The following is a 23776-nucleotide window of genomic DNA, read 5'->3' on the forward strand; positions in this document are numbered from 1 at the left end:
TAAAATGTGATGTTTCTAAGTACAACAAAGTTGTTTTATGATTTCAAATGTTGTTTTACATAAAATTGAAGTCGCTTTTGACTAAACAAAGTTTTTTTGTTTTTCACAATATAATGCAGTTTGTTCAAGACAACTTTAGCCCCATTTAAACCTGTAAAAAATGCAATCTAATTTCATAATATAGTAGCCTTGTCTCTTAGATTTCTAGGGACTACTTGCACAAGTGCAGACGATTTTTCTAAATTTTTTTATGAATTTTAGAAAACTGTTTATCATATCCATTAAAATCTAACCAGTCAGTGAAGATCATATTTTTCACCTTAGTTAGATTTTTTTATAGTTTTCGGCCAAAACTAATGAAACGAAGTAGACTCATATATCAAACATTGAGAATTGGTTTCAACCAAAAATAAGTACCCATAATTAAGTTATGAGTTTTCAAATATTGGGACAGATTAAAGCATTACACAACAACACGTAAATTGTGTTTTTGAGTTAAGCTAGCTTTTTAACCCATTGGGTACTTGATAGAATTAGTACCGCAACTGGAAAATTCGTTACTTAATAAGAAATACATGTCTTCATGACTTAATGATCAAAGATGTTTCAAAATCACAAAAAAAAAAATCCATTTTGTTTTCTTATCAAAATCGTACGATATCAAAATAATGCAAGTAAATTGTTTCAGATTTCTATTTCGTTTCATACAAACGAATTTGTTTTAAGATTGTAGGAATAATGTTCCGGTAATATACGAAAACAAACAAGAAACTAGAAAAACTGAGGCATGTATTTAACACATTGTCCTTAAAACTAATTCGTTCGCTACTTGGTGTTTGTTTTCCAGGATACAACAATTTGAAGTGGTTCTTCTAGACTACCAGAATCCTCAATAGGCTTGGATTATATCCTCAATAAAGCCAGAAAAAGAAGAAGATGAAGTAGGGAAGAAGTGAGTTTTCTTGCATTCTTTTTGGTATATTCAAATTGTTGTAGAGTAGTGATATTTATACTACACATTTTATAACCTTACATTTAAACATCTCTATTAATCACAAAGATTAATGTATGTTAATATGTAATTAAATTGTAATATAAATTACAATTTCAGTTACGAAAGAAAGAGATATTTGCAAGAAATGTCCCTGAACTTTTCTTTTCTTTCTCTCACCCATTAAACTTTTTTATTTACTTCTTCCAACACTCTTACTTTAAGGATTAATTTCTTATTCATATTAAATCCATTTTAGACGTGTTAAAAATGGGGAAAACTCATTTTTATAAATTGGTTTAACACCAATTTTCCAACGAGAGAGAGAGAGAGAGAGAGAGAGAGAGAGAGAGAGAGAGAGAGAGAGAGAGAGAGAGAGAGAGAGAGAGAGAGAGAGAGAGACCCTTTTATATTAAATAATTAGTTTATAACCTGTGGGAACCACGGTTATAAATTTAATTAAATTTTAATAATAAAAAAACTCAAAATTATTAAACACTAATTTTAAATAAATTATTAATCAAGAGACTTTTTTTTAATTATATAAAATTATAATCATTGATTTAAAAAATATATAAAATTATATCACTTTATAATTTGGATTAATTTTATTTTAACTTTTATTCTAATATTATTAATTTAATGTAATTAGAGTGGAAATATAAAATTTGAAATTTGAAATGGATAATCAATAGTTTAACAAATGACATGCATTAATTAGGAGAAACAATAAGGTGATACATAACAAAAGAAAAAATAAAATATGCATTAATTATGAGGCTTAATTTGGTGACACATATCACAAGGAGAAAAAAACTATTATTTTGTTAAAATAGTGATTATATTTTATTTTGTTATTTTCTAAATTAGACAAAACTTCATAAATGGTAAATTTCATAGTGAAATGACGAAAAATATCTTTCAGTTAACGGACAAAAGATGATGGAGTGAACAATAAGGACAAAACGTTAAAAGTTTTGAAACTATATGAATCATCTATGAGGTTTTTTAAACTTAAGAATTATATGTCACATTTTTAAAAAACGCATGGACCATATATGATGTTTTCTCTATAACTTAAGTTGATTTATTTTGAGTTTTTATTTTCAAAGTTTTTAAAATACGATAAATTTAAGAAATTCATAAATTAACAATGAAAAGATGTTTTGCGAGATAGTTATGTATCTTGGAAGATGGTTCTTATATTGTTCAAATGTTGATGAGATACTAGACATAACATATAACATGTTGTTGATATGGTTCTTAAAACAAGAATAATATCTACTAAAGTAAATTGATATGACGTCGATTTTCATATAATTGATGAGGAATTCCAACATTAAGTTGACAAACTCTTGTGTTCTCATAATCTCGTGTTCTCATTTTCAATAAGTTCATAAAAATTAGAAGACACGACCCCATTTAAGAAATTAATTCATGACAATAGTATGACACTTTGGACGATAGTTACTTACTAGATGGTTTTTGTACTGTTCAATCATTGATAAGCGATTAGCTAGACATAACACGTAGTCACGTAGTTGATATATTTAACAAGAAAAATATCTACTTATATGTCATCGATTTTTATATATAAGTGATTAGAAATTTAGACATTAATTTGAGTGTTTTCATTTTCAATGTTCTTAAATTTACTTAGATACAACTAAATTAAGAAATTAAATCCTTGAAAATAGGATGATACCTCAAAGATATTTATGGTTAAGCAAGAAAGCAATATAAAACAATAAAAGAACATAATGAGTTTATGTGGTTTGGTCGATCTAACATATTTCTATGGACACAAACCGAATAAGTCTTTTATTATCATATTGTTTCGGGTTGGATTGTCCATTCCGATCACCAAATTCCAAGTCACACATTAACAGTTATATATATACCTTGTAAGACGGTTCTTGTGTAGTGTTCTTTGACGTGTTATCAGCAATAAAGCTAATTGGATTTTTAATTTGGTTACCAAATCCTATTATGGTTGTTAATTTGTGATTGTTTGTTTTGCTAGCTATTTGCTAGTATTAATATTTATTTGTTCGGAAAAAAAAAAACAGTCGATATATTCTTATATTTTTATTCTGAATGTTCATAAATTTTCTAAGACAACCCATTTGAGAAATTAATCCATTAAAAAGTGGATGATACCTTGCAAGATGGTTCTTATAGTGTTTAATCATTGATGAGATATTAGACATAACATTTAGTTGATATGTTTCTTAAACAAGAGTAACATATATATACTTAAACAAATTGATATGACATCGATATTAATATAAAAGTGATGAGAGACGTCTAGACATTAAATTAACATACTCTTGTGTTTTCATTTTCAAAGTTCATAAATTTTCTAAGATACGGACCATTTAAGAAATTAATCAACTAAAAATAAGATGATTCATTGCAAGATGGTTATGCATGTCAATACTTTTGTCCCACTAAGTAGGGTCTGTAAACAAGGACTTTGGAAAATGATCGAAGTAGATGTTTATATTTTTTTTGTCCCACTAAGATTTTTGAATATAATTGGGCCATGCATGCCTATGATAGTAAAAGAAAGGATGCACGTTATCTTGTCTCTTATTGATCGGTCAACATAACAAGATAAATCATAATATGCACTTAGTAGAGAAAATATTTCTTGAACTGAATGAACTATGATTATCAATAAAGAGCGTTATTTTCATTAGAAAAACTTCAAAATCTTTTTTTTTTTTTTTTTTTTTTTTTTTTTTTTGTGAACCGCGAAATTTTATTAAATATCCTAGCTAGTACTCAAGTAGCTAAGCAAAAGGAGAGGAAAACATACAATATAGATTAAACAACAAAATAAAAATACACCATAGACCAGTAACACCATTTCAACGAAATCTCTTTCCCTTTATTTTTATCCAAATAAAAGTATTCGCCTTAATGTTTTAATCACCCGATAGAAAATAAAAAAAACGGATAATGATTTGATAGGGTAAGATATTTTTTGAAATGTACATATTTAGTCCTTATTCTTTTTTTCTTGTAAAATAAACCCTTATACTTTATTAATATGTACACATTAAGTCATTTTCACCGGATTCTACATGTTTTGCTGATGTGGAAGAGTTTATTTTACAAAAAATAAAAAGAATAAGGACTAAATGTATACATTTCAAAAAGTATCTTACCCTATCAAGTCATTTTCCCTTTCTTTTATTTTGTTGAAATGAAATACTCAGGTGACATCCACATATCCACAACAAGATTTCCAACTTTTATTCATCATGAAAAAGAGTGAGAACCCCGATCTTCGACGACTGCTTTATGTGTTCCTACACATCACTGGTAGCAAGGAAGAATGATGACAAAAACAACAAGGTCGAAGGGGGAGACAGGAGGAAGTAGAGACGGTAGTTGGCGGCGAGGAGCTGCTCTGGTAGCCCCCTCGTCGATTATTTCTTCTTTTTCTGGCAATATATCTCAAAGATGGAGGTAAAGAGAGACAAATCGGAGAAACAGTGTTTGGCTGTTGTTGTTCGACCGGAAGGAAGAGAGACGAGAAAGAGAAGGGTCGCCGTCCTTTTCTTGTTGTTGGAGGATCACCCACCTCCGGTGACTAATCTAATTAATTGCTATTTAGTGTCACTTGTGCTTCCACATCAGCAAAACCTGTAGAATCCGGTGAAAGGTACCTAATGTGTACATATTAATAAAGTAAAAGGGTTTATTTTGCAAAAAAAAGAATAAAGATTAAATGTGTACAATTCAAAAAGTATATTACCCTATCAAGTCATTTTCCCTAAAAAAAAAAAGGAAGGAAAACCTTGTTAATTGCTCAAGATTTCCACATATTCTACCTTATACCCAAACCTCCCCGAATTATATGATGGTTTTCATTTGTACTTTTTTAATAAGGCTAAATTACATGAACGGTCCCTTTGGTTTGGGGTAATTTGCATAGTTGTTCCTAATCTATTTTTTTTCACTCGAATGATCCCTATAATTTGATTTTGCTTCGTATTTTGTCCCTACTAAACTTAAAAAGACTATTATGCCCTTATTTATTTTTGAAATTTATTTTATTGTTAACTTCAAAAGAAATAAAAAAAAATACTCAATCACTATCCATACCCTACCTCCTTCCCACCTACGTTCTTGAAAGAAAACCAAGTAACCAAAAATACACACCACCGCTCTGGTCTTAGCTTTCCGATACGCCATCGTTGTCACCGCCTACTGTCAAATCTCGTTACCGGAGCTTGTGGCCATAGCGTCGCATAAGAGAAGAAAGAGAAATGGCTAGGGTTTGGTAGAAGCCGATGCACATAAGAGACAAATGATATATGGCTAGCGTTTAGTGGCCGAAGCAGGGCCGATTATTGTAGAAAGAAAAATAGAGTGGGAGGAGAAAGGAACTAGAGATGACTAGTGTCCGTGGTCAGAGCCTCCTTTTCTTCCTCCGAGCCTACCTTATCTTTTTTATTTTCCGGATTCTTAAGTTAAATAGAGATCGATCAAGAGAAATAGAGACATCACAACGTCTGGAATTAGATTTTTATCTTCATCTGGATCTCCATTTTTAATCTCTAATGCCTCTATTTCTTTATCAGAAGATGGTATAGTTTGATTTTGACCATCGTAAGTTCACCAAGGTTTCAACGTTCTTTATTTTTTACCATCACAACTTTTATTTTGCGGATGTTCTAATAGAAAATAAATAATACAATCAATCACTATGGGACAAATGTGATTAGTTTTGTTGTTGGTGATCAGACCTAATCGAGGCGAGTTGCTAACATTGCCATCATCATATCATCTTCGGTGACCCGGTATCGTCTTCAACCCATAATTATAGAACAATAGTGAAAACGTTATAATGAAAAACTTGAACAACTTATTCCATTGTTTTCGTTGTTGTTTAGAATCGGAATACACAACTTAATCCATCCTTTTGTTGAAACTTGGTTCAAGATTGGAAATGAGAATGGGTTTTTTAAGATTGGTTTGGGGTGTTGGTGTCCTTATAGTAAGATCCACCTTCTGTGGCGACTTATTGAGTTTTTCTATGAAGGTTGCGGTGGTATGTGATGTTAGCAAGGGTGTGCTAGTAGAAAGGATATGCTAATATGTGGGCCAATTTCTTTTTATACATATATAATTTAATATCATCTATATATGTATATGTATGTGTGTTTAAGCTTTAGCTCGTAAATGATTGAGTGTATGTGTAGGGTAAACTATGCTTATGCAAAGAATTCTTTTGTGCAAATTGAGATTGTTTCATCAATTTCTTATGTGTGTATCTTTGCTTTTAACAATATATGTGGGTTATTGTATATGTGTGTTACTAATGGTGTTTCTGGTGAAGATATGTGGCACACAGAGGAGGGTTGGTTGGTGGTGAAAGGTGGTGGTGTTGCTTTATCGATGGAGGTATGTTATGATGGGTTTCATAAGTTATAAAATTCATGTACAATGTGGAAAATTACACATAACAATTAAGGATACATGCAACCTATTAAGGATCTATGTCTTCACATTAAGGCAACATACTATGAACTACAAACCCTAGATCAATCCTACTCTTATCGAAAATCATAGATTAGGGTGAGAAACCTTTTGAATTGTTATTTTAAATACTTAATTGAATTCTTCCTTGAACTTTAGAAAGCAAGCACAAAAGTATGATGCCTCTAATGGTTACACCCCAAACCCTAGAAACCCTATAATGAAGAGGAGTGAGAGAGAGGGAGGAAGAGGAAATTTCGTTCTCTCCTTTTTCGAAGGTAAAGGCACAAAAACTAAGAGCTAATGAGTCCTATTTATATTTTAGGTAACTTGCAGACAAAGCCAATTTTGAATTGATTAAATAATAGATTTAATCCCAGTTCAAATCATTTCCTTATCTACATCCAGGACGCTTCTAGAAATCCTGGGAATCCCTCTAAAATCGTCCATGCCATGGATGGCTCTAGAATTTCTTCTTTTGTTCAACTATTGAACAATTACAGTTCACCCCTTGCACCTTTAATTAATTCCATCTAATCCCGCATTAATTCTAGATTTATTCTTATTGATATCATATTAATTTCTTAATCATATAAATTAAGAAATCAGTTACTTAACTATTGATCACATATTAATTCAATAATCACATAATAAATTAACAAATCAATTTTCTATTTCTAATTGACATATTAATCATATACTACATTAAAAAAATCATTTCCATCTCTCCTAATATCAGTTCTAGTTATTTCTAGTTATGAGGGCAACCCAAAAACGACTTTGATTTTAATTACAATAATATATCAATTTAGTTATGAGCTTAGACACCTTAATCCAACAATCTCCCACTTTGATAAGTCTTTAACTTCAATTACAAGTGTAACCATGAACCAAAAATAAAGTACGTTTTCCAAAGCCACTACCAAACTCTTATTCAAATCAAAAGTTAGCCCAAGGATAAGTGATCAGTTATACCTTCGTTCTACGAGATATCATATGAAAGAGTCATGGATTAAATGATCAACCTCATGTCCATGAATTTATTTATCGTCTGTTTTTATGATCAAATTTATCGTTGATTTGAACCAAGCCTACTTCTTATAGATAATCTAAAATCAACGAGGAATCCGAAGATACCACTTTTCATGTTAAGGAAAGAGGAATGAATAAACTTTGACTACATAATTGCAACATTTACTTATCAAGTTACACATGACACCATGTTTTATAACATCAAGTTACTAATGCGTTTACGCAATACCAATGTACATCTGACATGCAAATTAAAACTTTATGTATCTCTATTTGAAGAATATAAGTCAGAAGATATAATCGGCTTAGAATTACTTGTGGTTGAATCCATGAAGTAATTTCTAAGCGTGGATTTATCCAATATTCAAAATCTCCATTTTCTAAGTACTCGTGAATATTACAGCAACCCCTATGTAATGTCTATCTATAAATAATTCATGACAGTCTTAGTTTAATACCTACTCCCAAAAGCATAACCGACTATGGAATTTTGAATAACATTTAAATTACTCAGGGAAATAAACATGTAAAGTGAAACACAATAATAACCTAATTAAATATGGTATTATACCCCTTGACGATAAATAAACACTATTTTCAATCACCATAACAATTACATATTTATTCGTTGTTTATTGTTTCGAGTAATCAACTAACTACTTGAATTAAATAATATTATTCATTCCATGTTATGAAAATGCATCATATGCCTCTCCATAACTAGGAATTACTATAAGGATGGGCTTTTCAAAATTCAAAATTCTATTATCTAAGATGTAGTGGAATTTTATATTTACATGCATTGACCTTCTGTGATGTCAAGGTTCTAAAGTCAGAGAGACAGAACCATCAATATTATAGAATGTTCCTCTCAAACTTGTTACTTGATACAATTCCACGATAATGAAGTCTCAATTCAAGGTACACTCCTTTAATACTTCTCTTGCTTTAAAGTTTACAACTCACAAGTAGAATTCTTAGTCATCTCCCATTATGGAAATTGCGACATTCCCAAATTCACGATCATTTTAGAAATTTTATTTATGCTTATCTGAAAATCAGAGCATTCATTTTTAAAGAATAATATTGCAGAATTTGTTATCATAAAACATGATAAATATATTATCAAATCATTTCCGAAGAAATGCATTTTTTTTATATTAATACTTTAGGATGTCATCGTCAATACAGAAACATAAGCATAAACAGACCTTACATTCATTTACACCAGTGATTGACATCCCCTTTAATCTCTCAGTATAATGTAGCTTTGTGTCGACACTTGTGATACAAATAAACTGAGTGGGTTAGGTTGGGAAACCTGGTGAGTACATAGGGTTTTCAACCCACAACATAAAGTTATTATGTTTCATCATCAAACAATTAACCTAATTACCCATCCTCATTATCTTCTTTATTTCTTAAAGATCTACCTTAAGAATCATCTATCATTCACTCATTAATTCCTAAGGATTGTCTTAAGAATAGGCACGAAGTCCATCGCTGTCAGGGTTTATTTAGCAGGAACTAAGTCCATAGGTTTCGACGTTCATCTATAGGGCACTAAATCCATAACTGCCACGGTTTATCTCCTTTATTGACAGTATTATTTTAGGGAGTCCACCTACAATACATGTCAATGGGTTTTTAGAGTACATATGATGAAAACATTATTCACAACACCTACAGGTTGCGAGTCTGCTAGTGGACTGTCTAGAATAGTCTATGATTGTCATTTATACTCTGCTAGATGACTGGGCCATCACTTGGGTAATCGATTCTCATCATCTGTCACCTCTCATCATATAAATCATCTTTCATCTGTCATCATTCATCTCATATTTTATCTCTCATCTCATCTCATCTTTCTCTTACCCATCTTTACCCATCATAATTATAGGTATAAAATATGTATACAATTAAAATCGAATAAAACATGTATATTTTGTTCATCCAACATAGGTATCAAGAACACAGATAGTAATCACGCATAGCACATAATTTATATTAAATAATTCATATCTCTGTGTAATATGAAAGTAACTATGCACTCACTTATTAAAGTGATGATTCCAGACTCGGACAGTGCTTCGCTTCAAACAATTCTATTCTCCTTTGACAAAACCTAGTATCATTACCACTATATTTTAGTATAATATTCATAGTTACTATTACGAACGATATTGTTTCATAAGTTTTTGTAACATCTAAAATTTCTAATCCAAATTTAAACTTTTTCAACCATGAAACCAAATAGTGTTTTTACAAAATGTTTCCAAAATATTATCCATCAGAGTGTCCCAATAATATAATCATATGGATGAGGAGCGGTACGGTCAAACCTTCGCCTTTCCATGATCTTCGGAAGTACCTGAAACAATAAACTGAAACTGTAAGCCCAAGAGCTTAGTGAGCTCCCCCCCCCCCCCCCCCCAAAATACCAAAACCGCATCGATAATACCATATCAATAACGAATAATCAACAACATGCATACTGGGCCTTCGACCTGACTAGACCGCCCTACAGAGCCTACAGTCTATCTGGATCTATCCCGAGCCTTCGGTATGACTGGACCGCCAAATGGACCTATAGTCTATCCAAACCGCTCGTAGGGTATGTTGGCCTTCAGCACAAAGTAGGACCGCCTCAACCCAAACATCAAGCAATTAACCATGTGCACATAACTAACACATACTGGCATATACAGATATCAAATATAACTATCTCACAGATCATCAATCATAGCAATCTTTTATAACCAGAGCACCGACCTAACTAGGTCACTAACATACCAATCCTAACGGATCATAAAAGCATAACAACATACTGTCTATCCGGATACCAATATACAGATCATAACCACATGCGACATACTGTAACCAAGATAACAACTAAAAGGCCCGACCTTGGTGCCTTAGACCCTATTGATATAGTGAGGATAACTCACCTTGTTAGTAGCTCAGAATGATACTGTCCACACCTTCAGATATAGCTCCGACAACCTCGCCTATACCTATATGTGGTCCACTCAATAATCACTCAAATTACCAAAATACCCTTGGGAGGTATAATACATCCCACAGCTAAGTCAAGTCACTCGTCAATGGTCAACAGTCCATGTTGACCTATTTGCTGAGTATAACTCTCTCTGCCTCGAGTCCCTCCTGATTCCAGAATTTCTCGAGTCGAATCGCCAAGTCGATACGCGACCCAGAGCTTGGAATCCAAACTGACTCGCTGGGTCATCTCTCAGACCTCGCCGAGTCCATGCTGGACTAATTTAGACAAAAACCCTACCTGACTCACCGAGTCATCTCCCAGACTCACCGAGTCCATACGTGTCACACCCCCGAACCAGAACGACGGAAACCTTCGAGGGCAGAGGACGTCATATTCAGTATCATAACAGTTCATAGTAAGGAAAGTACACACCACCATATATATATAAAAGTTTCAAAATGTTTACGCATTTGTTACATGTTCAAAAGATAAATACATAAATATCTTTCAAAAGAAGTAATTAACGTCAGAGCGTTAATTCCCAAAAGTTAGTTTCCAAACCTGCTTAGCAGTTCCCTGAGAATACAAGTTATTTCAAAGAAAAAGTGTCAACAATTAAGTTGGTGAGATCATAAGCGGTTTTGTGAAATGTATGCCATTCCAAAGTCCGTGCGTTTTCCAAGAAAATCCCTTATTTTCTTATAAAAGTATGAAATGCATATGAAAATTCTTGTTGTGAATTGTAAATAGTTGCACTAGGAAAATCTTTTATTTGCCTATTAGTTGATTGTTTTAGGTACAGGAAAATCCCTTATTTTCCTAAAGTAACAGGCAGTCTCTAAGACCAAAAATCGCAAGCAACTGACATGCTTAACGGTTGAGGCATCATTTTATATAATAAAGCTATAAGAAGTTCGCACTTGTTAGATGAAGAATAGTTTAAATAGCTACTCGTTCATAAAATCAGAATACCATAATAATTGTCTATCCGGTGAGTTTTATAACCATACTTAACATAATATGCCTATGGCGACGATCTTCAGGCGTCGAAACGTTTATGACAAACTGTCACCCAAAGGACTGTAGCTAACAGTGTACAGCCCGAAACTCGAATTTTAGTTCGAGCGGTTTTTGGCTTACGTGACATAAATGAGAGTTGAAGATCTCATTAATAGGAACTCAACGGTAAAAATATGGACGAAAACGAAGTCCGTATGAAGGAGTTACGAATTCTTCGCGGTCATTTAACAGTCTAAACACCTCCTACTGTTAAATTTGAGATCGGTCGAGAATTAGCCGAAGGAGTCTAAACAAAAGTTGTAGATCTTGATTTTACCTACGTGTGGATATAAAGAACGTCCAAAACGGAGCTTGTATGTGAAAGTTACGGGGTTTAGAAGTCAGCAGGGTGCTGCTGCAAAAAGGGTGACATGGCTGAATATGGGCCAAGGCTTTCTCCCCAAGGAAAGCCATCAAGTGATGACACGTGGAACGGAATCGGCGAGTCAGTAAACCGACTCGACGAGTCCGTCAGGATTTCACCCTATAAATAGAGGTGTCATATTCTCTCATTTCCTCACCCCTCAACCCTTTTCTTTCTCTCTCTACTCTCTCTCTCTCTCTCTCTCTCTCTCTCTCTCTCTAAGCTCCCTAACCCCCCCCCCCTTAAAAGCATAGGTAAACCCCCTAGCACCCAAAGGAAGCCCGAGGCTCCCGGAGTCTCGAGAAAAGAGCCTTTCGGCTCGGGAAACGCTGCTCCAGCGAAGCCCGGTTTTGCAAAAAACCCACTGTAAGTGAGCTACGCCTACGCTAGTTTTAATATAGCTTCTAATTAATTATAGTAACATTATTAGGACCTTAAAATAATTATTTGGGCTATTATTATGAGTTATATTGAGTGTTATTTAACGCTTATATAATAATAATAATAGCTAGACTATAAATTAATCGCGGTTATCGTTAGACTAAACCCTAGTGGTATTGGTATTAGGTTTTATCGAAGGAAAATCGTTTTGAGAGTACCGAAGCGCTGTCCGAGTGCTGACTCACCACCTTTTCACGTGAGTGCATAGTTACTTTCATTTTACACATAGATATGAAGTATTTTACATAAATTACATGCTATGTGTGCATATTATCTGAATACTTGTTGTCTATGCTGGATGAATGATTTATACATGTTTTAAATGATTTAAACTGTATATTTATTTTATATCTACAAATATGTTGGGATAAAACATGGGTAGATGAAATAGTTGGTGAGTGATGAAATAAAATAATGAGAGATAGGTGATGATAATTAGGTGAGGATAGATAGGTGATTATGAATCGGTGATGTAGGATACTACAACCTTGTCTGACAATTTGGAGATGTAGTCATCTACCAGAGTATAGATGGCGACCACGGACTATTATAGACAACCCCGTGGAAACACCAGCAGGCTCATAACCTGTAGGTGATGAATTACGAGTTCAGGCGATGTTGTAACTACGTATTCATGCGATGATAGTCTAACCCTTATTATTAAGTACGAGTCCAGGTGATGTTGTGGCTACGTATTCATACAATGGTAGTCTAACCCTTAATATGAATTACGAGTCCAGGCGATGTTGTGGCTACGTATTCATGCGATGATAGACTTATCCTTATCATGATTTAGAAGTCCAGGCAATGTTGTGGCTGCGTAATCATGCAATGATACCCTAACCCTTGCTAGACACATATTGAGGGAGTAATCCCCGAATTAGTATTGTCTACGCAATGTAGGCGACGATCCTTAGGTAAAGTTCGTAGGAACAATCATATAAGGAAATACGATGTAAGGAGATGAGTAGTAAATATGATATAGGAGATGACCCTTGAGATAATATCTTTAGGGAAGACTAAAAGAAGATAATGGGGATGGGTAAGTGGGTTGATTGTTTGATTGTTTAAACATAATAATCATACTATTGTGGGTTGAAAACCCTATGTACTCACCAGGTTTTCCAACCTGACCCACTCAGTTTATTTATATCACATGTGTTGATATGAAGTCACAATACACTGAGAGATTTAAAGAGATGTAGATCACTAGTGCAAATAAATGTAAGTTCCATTTATCCGTTTCTTCGAAAATGTTTTGATAACGTATCTATCGTATTTTTCTGGGAACAAATTCTGCAATATTTTTATGAAAAGAAATACTTTGATTTTTATAAAGCATAAACAAAATCGATCTTTTCTGTTGTGAAAATAGGGATGTCACAGTTGGTATCAGAGCATTAGTTTAAGCGAACTAGGAATATAGATTTATTTCTAGACTTAAACTTAGAATGCTAAGCGATGGTTGTGAGGTATGAGCACTAGCTTATTTTAGAATTGATGCCTAAATTGGTTTTATGTGCTAAATGATTTGTTATGCTATAGTTTGATCAGATCTATGGTCTGTTGCCGACCGGATCTGGAAACCTTATGTGTTTAGGATTCTAAACGTACGAATACGATATTAGAACTACCATGTAAACGTTTCGGAGTGATAAGGATGATTTAAACGTCAATCCTAAGTAAAGGTCTAGATTTACCTTATTCGGTGTATAGATCAGCACGGCAAGAACCCGTAGCGGAAACGTGAATGCAAATGAGAATAGGAACTAACCCCAGTGGTTCAGCAAATACCTGTTGTAGAAGAAGTTGCACCTGAGCCAATCACCATGGCTGAAGTTCAAGCCATGATTCGGGCTATGCTAGCTGAAAAAAGAGAAGAAATGAGACAGATGTTCCACGAAAATAGGGACGAACCTACCATACATGCGGAGCCAATCGAGTCAATTCCCAAGCAATCTGAGGAAGGGAACTACGTCCTCCAAGTGAGTCAAGTAGGGACTCAAGGTGAACGAAGGGATGGCCCGGAGAGGAGAGAAAAGACAAGGATGGACGAATGTACAAGAACTTCTTAAGTACAAGACCACTAAGTCTCTCAGGGAGCCCAAATCCCGTGGAAATTATGGATTGGATCTCCGAGATGGAGATGGTGTTTGAGAGTTGCGACTGTAGCAATAAGCAGAAAACCATCTTTGAAGTCAGACAACTATAGACCGGAGTCTTGAGCTGGTGGATGCTATTGGCAGATTCGATGGCCAAGGGAGAAGCAAGCAAGATGTCTTGGGAAGATTTACTGAAGCAATTGAAAATGCAGTACCGCTCTGAGCATGATCTACTAGAGATCAACAACGAGTTTCAGAACCTAAAGAAAGGAAAAATGATTGTCACCGAGTACGCTGCATGTTTTATGGAGAAGATGAAGCTTGTTCCTTACCTAGTTCCAATGGAACTTTCCAAGGTCAACATGTTTGCCAATGGATTACCAGCAGACTTTGGTCCAATGGTTAAACAAGCAACCACTTTGAAAGCCGCCATCTGGGCAGCCAAGAATGTTGAGACCCAAATAAGGGAAAAGGGTATGGAGAAAGCTGAAGTTGGTGAAAAGAGGAAGTTTGAAGGATCCTCAAGACTTGATAATGAGGGAATGTTCTCAAAGTCTAACCTGGATGACCGAAGGAATGGAGCCAAGTGGTGTGAGAAGTGAAAGAAGAAGCACTTCGGAAGATGCGATGGAGAAGTGACGTGCTATAAGTGTGGTAGGACCGGTCACTATTCCAGAGATTGTATATTCGACAGCAAGAAGTGCTACGAATGTGGAAGTAATGGTCATATTCAAAGGACTATCCAAAGAAAAACGAAGCAGCAAGACCAAATGCACCGCCAAAACCAAGGGCATTCCACATGATCCTCGACGAAGCAGAAAACCATGCGAGGAATCAAGGATGAGGAGTTCATATCTGAAGATCAAGTTATGCAGTAGCCATAGTATCGTATGATGTAGCCTATTAGAGGCATAGACTAAGGCGAACTTGAACACCTATGTAATAGTTTCAAGAAATAATATAAACCTTCGTTTTGATATTTGATGTGTTAAGCTGTTATGTGATTTTTCTTGTATGGTGACATGGAAAAACTACGGACAATACTTGGGACGAGTATGAGTAGGTGTGACTGGTAGTTGAGGCCTATACTACCGGAAGCACAAGACTCACACTTGGATCAGGGAAAGTCACAATGTTACCAAGAAGCTAGTAATTGATTTCGTTTTATTCAAGTATGTCGTTACCATTGTTTCGGTAAACACTAAGAAGATTGTTATCCCGACCCTAGTGGTCATATCACATTGAGTCCGACTACGATGATTAGGTTACGTGGTTCAGAGAACCAAGTTTGATGTAGCATCCGACTTAAACCAAACAATTGAAGTCAAAGTAATCAATAGAAGTATCGCGCTCGTTGTTAAAGAAGTTGGTAGCTAGAAATGCTACATGTTAAAGTGTGATTATATCACATTAGAACATGAAGGAAGGCATGGTCTGTTTTAGAATTTAACTCTAAGAGACCTAAGTCTAAGCGTTGCTACATACGATGATAGTTTATTAGAATATGACACATCGGTCAATTGTAGTAATCAAATTAACATATCCTAAGTTAGTTAAGAAGAAGAAGGAGTCTCTGACAAAGAATGAGGTTGTGACACGAAGGTCATGATTGAAAGTCTAACGAACAGGTGCAAGACCGAGCATCGCCTGCAATCAAGGAGTCCAAGAGTTACATACTCGTTCGAAGTAACATAGAAGTTACAGTTATTACCAAGGATGAAGAGATAATGAATGGAGTCATTATGTGAGCCCTGTTTCGTTGATGATTCCGGGACGTAATCATCCTAAGGGGGAGATAATTGTAACGCCTGTAAATCCGGGCTAGTCAATTTAGAGACAATAAGTTTCGAAAACAACTTTTCAAAAAAGGATTATTTAGAAAATTTAATCTTAACGAAGTTGTAGAATATGTCTCAAGGTTTCCGTACATATAAAGAACGCCGAAATCCGAGTTATAACGAAGACGTTATGACCCGTTGAAGTTTCGCGACGGAACCAGCACGCCACCGGGAAGCGTAAATAGTGAATTTACGATAGAGCAAGATTTAGCCTTAGCAATCTAAACGAAAGTCATAGAATATGTTAACCTAAGTGCGTCAATAAAAAGAACGCCCAAATCTGACTTCGTATGAGAAAGTTATGACTTTTCTAAGATTCGGCTTAGTAGTGTACAGCCCGAAACTCGAATTTTAGTTCGAGCGGTTTTTGTGTTACGCGACATAAATGAGATTTGAAGATCTCATTAATAAGAACTCAACGGTAAAAATATGGACAAAAATGGAGTCCGTATGAAGGAGTTACGAATTCTTCGCTGTCATTTAACACTCTAAACGCCTCCTACTGCTAAATTTGAGATCGGTCGAGAATTAACCGACGGAGTCTAAACGAAAGTTTTAGATCTTGATTTTACCTATGTGTGGATATAAAGAACGTCCAAAACGGAGCACGTATGCGAAAGTTACGGGGTTTAGAAATCAGCAGGGTGCTGTTGCCAAAAGGGTGACGTGGCTGAATATGGGCCAAGGCTTTCTCACCAAGGAAAGCCATTAGGTGATGACACGTGGAACTGACTCGGCGAGTCATTAAACTGACTCGGTGAGTCCGTCAAGATTTCACACTATAAATAGAGGTGTCGGGTTCTCTCATTTCCTCACCCCTCAACCCCCTTCTTTCTCTTTCTACACACTCTCTCTAAGCTCCCTAACCCCCCTAAAAGCCTAGGTAAACCCCCTAGCACCCGAAGGAAGCCCAGAGGCTCCCGGAGTCTCAAGAAAATAGCCTTTCGGCTTGGGAAACACTGCTCCAGTGAAGCCCGGTTTTGCGAAAAACCCGCTGTAAGTGAGCTACGCCTACGCTAGTTTTAATATAGCTTCTAATTAATTATAGTAACATTATTAGGGCCTTAAAATAATTATTTGGGCTATTATTATGAGTTATATTGAGTGTTATTTAACGCTTATATAATAATAATAACAGCTAGACTATAAACTAATCGCGATTATCGTTAGACTAAACCCTAGTTGTATTGGTATTAGGTTTTATCGAAGGAAAATCGTTTTGAGAGTACCGAAGCGTTGTCCGAGTGCTGAGTCACCACCTTCTCAGGTGAGTGCATAATTACTTTCATCGTACAGATAGATATGAAGTATTTTACATAAATTACGTGCTATGTGTGCATATTATCTTAATACTTGTTGTCTATGCTGGATGAATGATTTATACATGTTTTAAATGATTTAAACTGTATATTTATTTTATATCTACAAATATGTTGGGATAAAACATGGGTAGATGAAATAGTTGGTGAGTGATGAAATAAAATAATGAGAGATAGGTGATGATAGGAAGGTGATGATAATTAGGTGAGGATAGATAGGTGATTATGAATCGGTGATGTAGGATACTACAACCTTGTCCGACAATTTGGAGATGTAGTCATCTACCAGAGTATAGACGGCGACCACGGACTATTATAGACAACCCCGTGGAAACACCAACATGCTCATAACCTGTAGGTGATGAATTACGAGTTCATCCATTGTTGTAACTACGTATTCATGCGATGATAGTCTAATCCTTATTATGAAGTACGAGTCCAGACGATGTTGTGGCTACGTATTCATGCGATGGTAGTCTAACCCTTATTATGAATTACGAGTCCAGGCGATGTTGTGGCTACGTATTCATGCGATGATAGACTAACCCTTATCATGATTTACAAGTCCAGGCGATGTTGTGTCTGCGTAATTATGCAATGATACCATAACCCTTGCTAGACACATATTGAGGGAGTAATCCCCAAATTAGTATTGTCTATGCAATGTAGGTGATGATCCTTAGGTAAAGTTTGTAGGAACAATCATATATGGAAATACGATGTAAGGAGATGAGAAGTAAATATGATATAGGAGATGACCCTTGAGATAATATCTTTAGGGAAGACTAAAAGAAGATAATGGGGATGGGTAATTGGGTTGATTGTTTGATTGTTTAAACATAATAATTATACTATTGTGGGTTGCAAACCCTATGTACTCACCAGGTTTCCCAACCTGACCCACTCAGTTTATTTATATCACATGTGTTGATATGAAGTCACAATACACTAAGAGATTTAAAGAGATGTAGATCACTAGTGTAAATAAATGTAAGTTCCGTTTATGCTTATGTTTTTGTATTGACGATGACATCCCAAACATTTTAACATAAAAAAATACGTTTCTTCAAAAATGTTTTGATAACGTATTTATCGTATTTTTCTGGGAACAAATTCCGCAATATTTTTATGAAAAAAAGTACTCTGATTTTTATAAAGCATAAACAAAATCGGTCTTTTCTGGCCGTGAAAATGGGGATGTCACAGTTGGTATCAGAGCATTAGTTTAAGCGAACTAGGAATATGGATTTATTTCTAGACTTAAACTTAGAATGCTAAGCGATGATTGTGAGGTGTGAGCAGTAGCTTATTTTAGGATTGATGCCTAAATTGCTTTTATGTGCTAAATGATTTGTTATGCTATAGTTTGATTGGATCTATGGTCTGTTGCCGACTGGATCTGGAAACCTTGTGTGTTTAGGATTCTAAACGTACGAATACGATATTAGAACTAGAATGTAAATGTTTCGGAGTGATAAGGATGATTTAAACGTCAATCCTAAGTAAAGGTCTAGATTCACCTTATTCAGTGTATAGATCAAGATGGCAAGAACCCGTAGCGGAAACGTGAATGAAAATGAGAGTAGGAACCAACCCCCAGTGGTTCAGCAAATACCTGTTGTAGAAGAAGTTACACCTGAGCCAATCACCATGGCTGGAGTTCAAGCCATGATTCGGGCTATGCTAGCTGAACAAAGGGAAGAAATGATACAGATGTTCCACAAAAATAGGGACGAACCTACCATACATGCGGAGCCAACCGAGCCAATTCCCAAGCAATCTGAGGAAGGGAACTAAATCCACCAAGTGATTCAAGTAGGGACTCAAGGTGAACGAAGGGATGGCCCGAAGAGGAGAAAAGACAAGGATGGACGAATGTACAAGAACTTCTAAAGTACAAGACCACCAAGTCTCTCAGGGATCGCAAAGCCCGTGGAAATTATGGATTGGATCTCCGAGATGGAGATGGTGTTTGAGAGTTGCGACTATAGCAACAAGCAGAAAACCGTCTTTGCATTCAGACAACTAAAGACCGGAGTCTTGAGCTGGTGGATGCTATTGGCAGATTCGATGGCCAAGGGAGAAGCAAGCAGATGTCTTGGGAAGATTTACTGAAGCAATTGAAAATGCAGTACCGCTCTGAGCATGATCTACTAGAGATCAACAACGAGTTTCAGAACCTAAAGAAAGGAAAAATGATTGTCACCGAGTACGCTGCATGTTTTATGGAGAAGATGAAGCTTGTTCCTTACCTAGTTCCAATGGAACTTTCCAAGGTCAACATGTTTGCCAATGGATTACCAGCAGACTTTGGTCCAATGGTTAAACAAGCAACCACTTTGAAAGCCGCCATCTGGGCAGCCAAGAATGTTGAGACCCAAATAAGGGAAAAGGGTATGGAGAAAGCTGAAGTTGGTGAAAAGAGGAAGTTTGAAGGATCCTCAAGACTTGATAATGAGGGAATGTTCTCAAAGTCTAACCTGGATGACCGAAGGAATGGAGCCAAGTGGTGTGAGAAGTGCAAGAAGAAGCACTTCGGAAGATGCGATGGAGAAGTGACGTGCTATAAGTGTGGTAGGACCGGTCACTATTCCAGAGATTGTATATTCGACAGCAAGTGCTATGAATGTGGAAGTAATGGGCATATTTCAAAGGAATGTCCAAAGAAAAACGAAGCAGCAAGACCAAATGCACCGCCAAAACCAAGGGCATTCCACATGATCCTCGACGAAGCAGAAAACCATGCGAGGAATCAAGGATGAGGACTTTATATCCGAAGATCAAGTTATGTAGTAACCATAGTATCGTATGATGTAGCCTATTAGAGGCATAGTCTAGGGCGAACTTGAACACCTATGTAATAGTTTCAAGGAATAATAAAAACCTTCGTTTTGATATTTGATTGTTAAGCTGTTATGTGATTTTTCTTGTATGTTGACATGGAAAAACTACGGACAATACTTGGGATGAGTATGAGTAGGTGTGACTGGTAGTAGAAGCCTATACTACCGGAAGCACATGACTCACACTTGGATAAGGGAAAGTCACAAGGTTACCAAGAAGCTAGTAATTGATTTCGTTTTATTCAAGTATGTCGTTACCATTGTTTCGGTAAAGACTAAGAAGATTGTTATCCCGACCCTAGTGGTCATATCACATTGAGTCCGACTATGATGACTAGGTTACGTGGTTCAGAGAACCAAGTTTGATGTAGCGTCCGACTTAAACCAAACAATTGAAGTCAAAGTAATCAATAGAAGTATCGCGCTCGTTGTTAAAGAAGTTGGTAGCTAGAAATGCTACATGTTAATGTGTGATTATATCACATTAGAACATGAAGGAAGGCATGGTCTGTTTTAGAATTTAACTCTAAGAGACCTAAGTCTAAGCGTTGCTACATACGATGATAGTTTATTAGAATATGACACATCTGTCAATTGTAGTAATCAAATTAACTTATCCTAAGTTAGTTAAGAAGAAGAAGGAGTCTCTGATAAAGAATGTGGGTGTGACACGAAGGTCATGATTGAAAGTCTAACGAACAGGTGCAAGACCGAGCATCGCCTGCAATCAAGGAGTCCAAGAGTTACATACTCGTTCGAAGCAACATAGAAGTTACATTTATTACCTAGGATGAAGAGATAATGAATGGAGTCATTATGTGAGCCCTGTTTCGTTGATGATTCCAGGACGTAATCATCCTAAGGGGGAGATAATTGTAACGCCCGTAAATCCGGGCTAGTCAATTTAGAGACAATAAGTGTTGAAAAAAAAATTTTGAAAAAGGATTATTTAGAAAAAATAATCTTAACGAAGTTGTAGAATATGTCTCAAGGTTTCCGTACATATAAAAAACGCCAAAATCCGAGTTATAACGAAGAAGTTATGACCCGTTGAAGTTTCGCAACGGAACCAGCACACCACCGGGAAGCGTAGATAGTGAATTTACGATAGAGCAAGATTTAGCCTTAGCAATCTAAACGAAAGTCATAGAATATGTTAACCTAAGTGCGTCAATAAAAAGAACGCCCAAATTTGACTTCGTATGAGAAAGTTATGACTTTTCTAAGATTCGGCTTAGTAGTGTACAGCCCGAAACTCGAATTTTAGTTCGAGCGGTTTTTGTCTTACGCGACATAAATGAGATTTGAAGATCTCATTAATAAGAACTCAACGGTAAAAATATGGACAAAAATGGAGTCCGTATGAAGGAGTTACGAATTCTTCGCTGTCATTTAACACTCTAAACGCCTCCTACTGATAAATTTGAGATCGGTCGAGAATTAACTGACGGAGTCTAAACGAAAGTTTTAGATCTTGATTTTACCTATCTGTGGATATAAAGAACGTCCAAAACGGAGCTCGTATGCGAAAGTTACGGGATTTAGAAATCAGCAGGGTGCTGTTGCAAATAGGGTGACGTGGCTGAATATGGGCCAAGGCTTTCTCACCAAGGAAAGCCATTAGGTGATGACACGTGGAACTGACTCGGCGAGTCATTAAACTGACTCGGTGAGTCTGACAGGATTTCACACTATAAATAGAGGTGTCGGGTTCTCTCATTTCCTCACCCCTCTACCCCCTTCTTTCTCTCTCTACACACTCTCTCTCTAAGCTCCCTAACCCCCCCTAGAAGCCTAGGTAAACCCCCTAGCACCCGAAGGAAGCCCCGAGGCTCCCGGAGTCTCGAGAAAAGAGCCTTTCGGCTCGGGAAACACTGCTCCAGTGAAACCCGGTTTTGCGAAAAACCCGCTGTAAGTGAGCTACGCCTATGCTAGTTTTGATATAGCTTCTAATTAATTATAGTAACATTATTAGGACCTTAAAATAATTATTTGGGCTATTATTATGAGTTATATTGAGTGTTATTTAACGCTTATATAATAATAATAATAATAGCTAGACTATAAATTAATCTCGGTTAGCGTTAGACTAAACCCTAGTGGTATTGGTATTAGGTCTTATCGAAGGAAAATCATTTTGAGAGTACCGAAGCGTTGTCCGAGTGTTGAGTCACCACCTTCTCAGGTGAGTGCATAGTTACTTTTATCTTACACATAGATATGAAGTATTTTACATAAATTACGTGCTATGTGTGCATATTATCTGAATACTTGTTGTCTATGTTGGATGAATGATTTATACATGTTTTAAATGATTTAAACTGTATATTTATTTTATATCTACAAATATGTTGGGATAAAACATGGGTAGATGAAATAGTTGGTGAGTGATGAAATAAAATAATGAGAGATAGGTGATGATAATTAGGTGAGGATAGATAGGTGATTATGAATCGGTGATGTAGGATACTACAACCTTGTCCGACAATTTGGAGATGTAGTCATCTACCAGAGTATAGATGGCGACCACGGACTATTATAGACAACCCCATGGAAACACCAGCAGGCTCATAACCTGTAGATGAATTACGAGTTCAAGCGATGTTGTAACTACGTATTCATGCGATGATAGTCTAATCCTTATTATGAAGTACGAGTCCAGGCGATGTTGGGGCTACATATTCATGAGATGGTAGTCTAACCCTTATTATGAATTACGAGTCCAAGTGAAGTTGTGGCTACGTATTCATGCGATGATAGACTAACCCTTATCATGATTTACAAGTACAGACGATGTTGTGGTTGCGTAATCATGCGATGATACCCTAATCCTTGCTAGACACATATTGAGGGAGTAATCCCCGAATTAGTATTGTCTATGCAATGTAGGCGATGATCCTTAGGTAAAGTTCGTAGGAACAATCATATATGGAAATACGATGTAAGGAGATGAGAATTAAATATGATATAGGAGATGACCCTTGAGATAATATCTTTAGGGAAGACTAAAAGAAGATAATGGGGATAGGTAATTGGGTTGATTGTTTGATTGTTTAAACATAATAATTATACTATTGTGGGTTGAAAACCCTATGTACTCACCAGGTTTCCCAACCTTACCCACTCAGTTTATTTATGTCACATGTGTTGATATGAAGTCACAATACACTGAGAGATTTAAAGAGATGTAGATCACTAGTGTAAATAAATGGAAGTTCCGTTTATGCTTATGTTTATGTAGTGATGATGACATCCCAAACGTTTTAACATAAAAAAAATACGTTTCTTCGAAA

The sequence above is a fragment of the Lactuca saligna genome, chromosome 4 (genome assembly GCF_052625555.1).
Source record: "Lactuca saligna cultivar CGN05327 chromosome 4, ASM5262555v1, whole genome shotgun sequence".
Lineage (NCBI taxonomy): Eukaryota > Viridiplantae > Streptophyta > Magnoliopsida > Asterales > Asteraceae > Lactuca > Lactuca saligna.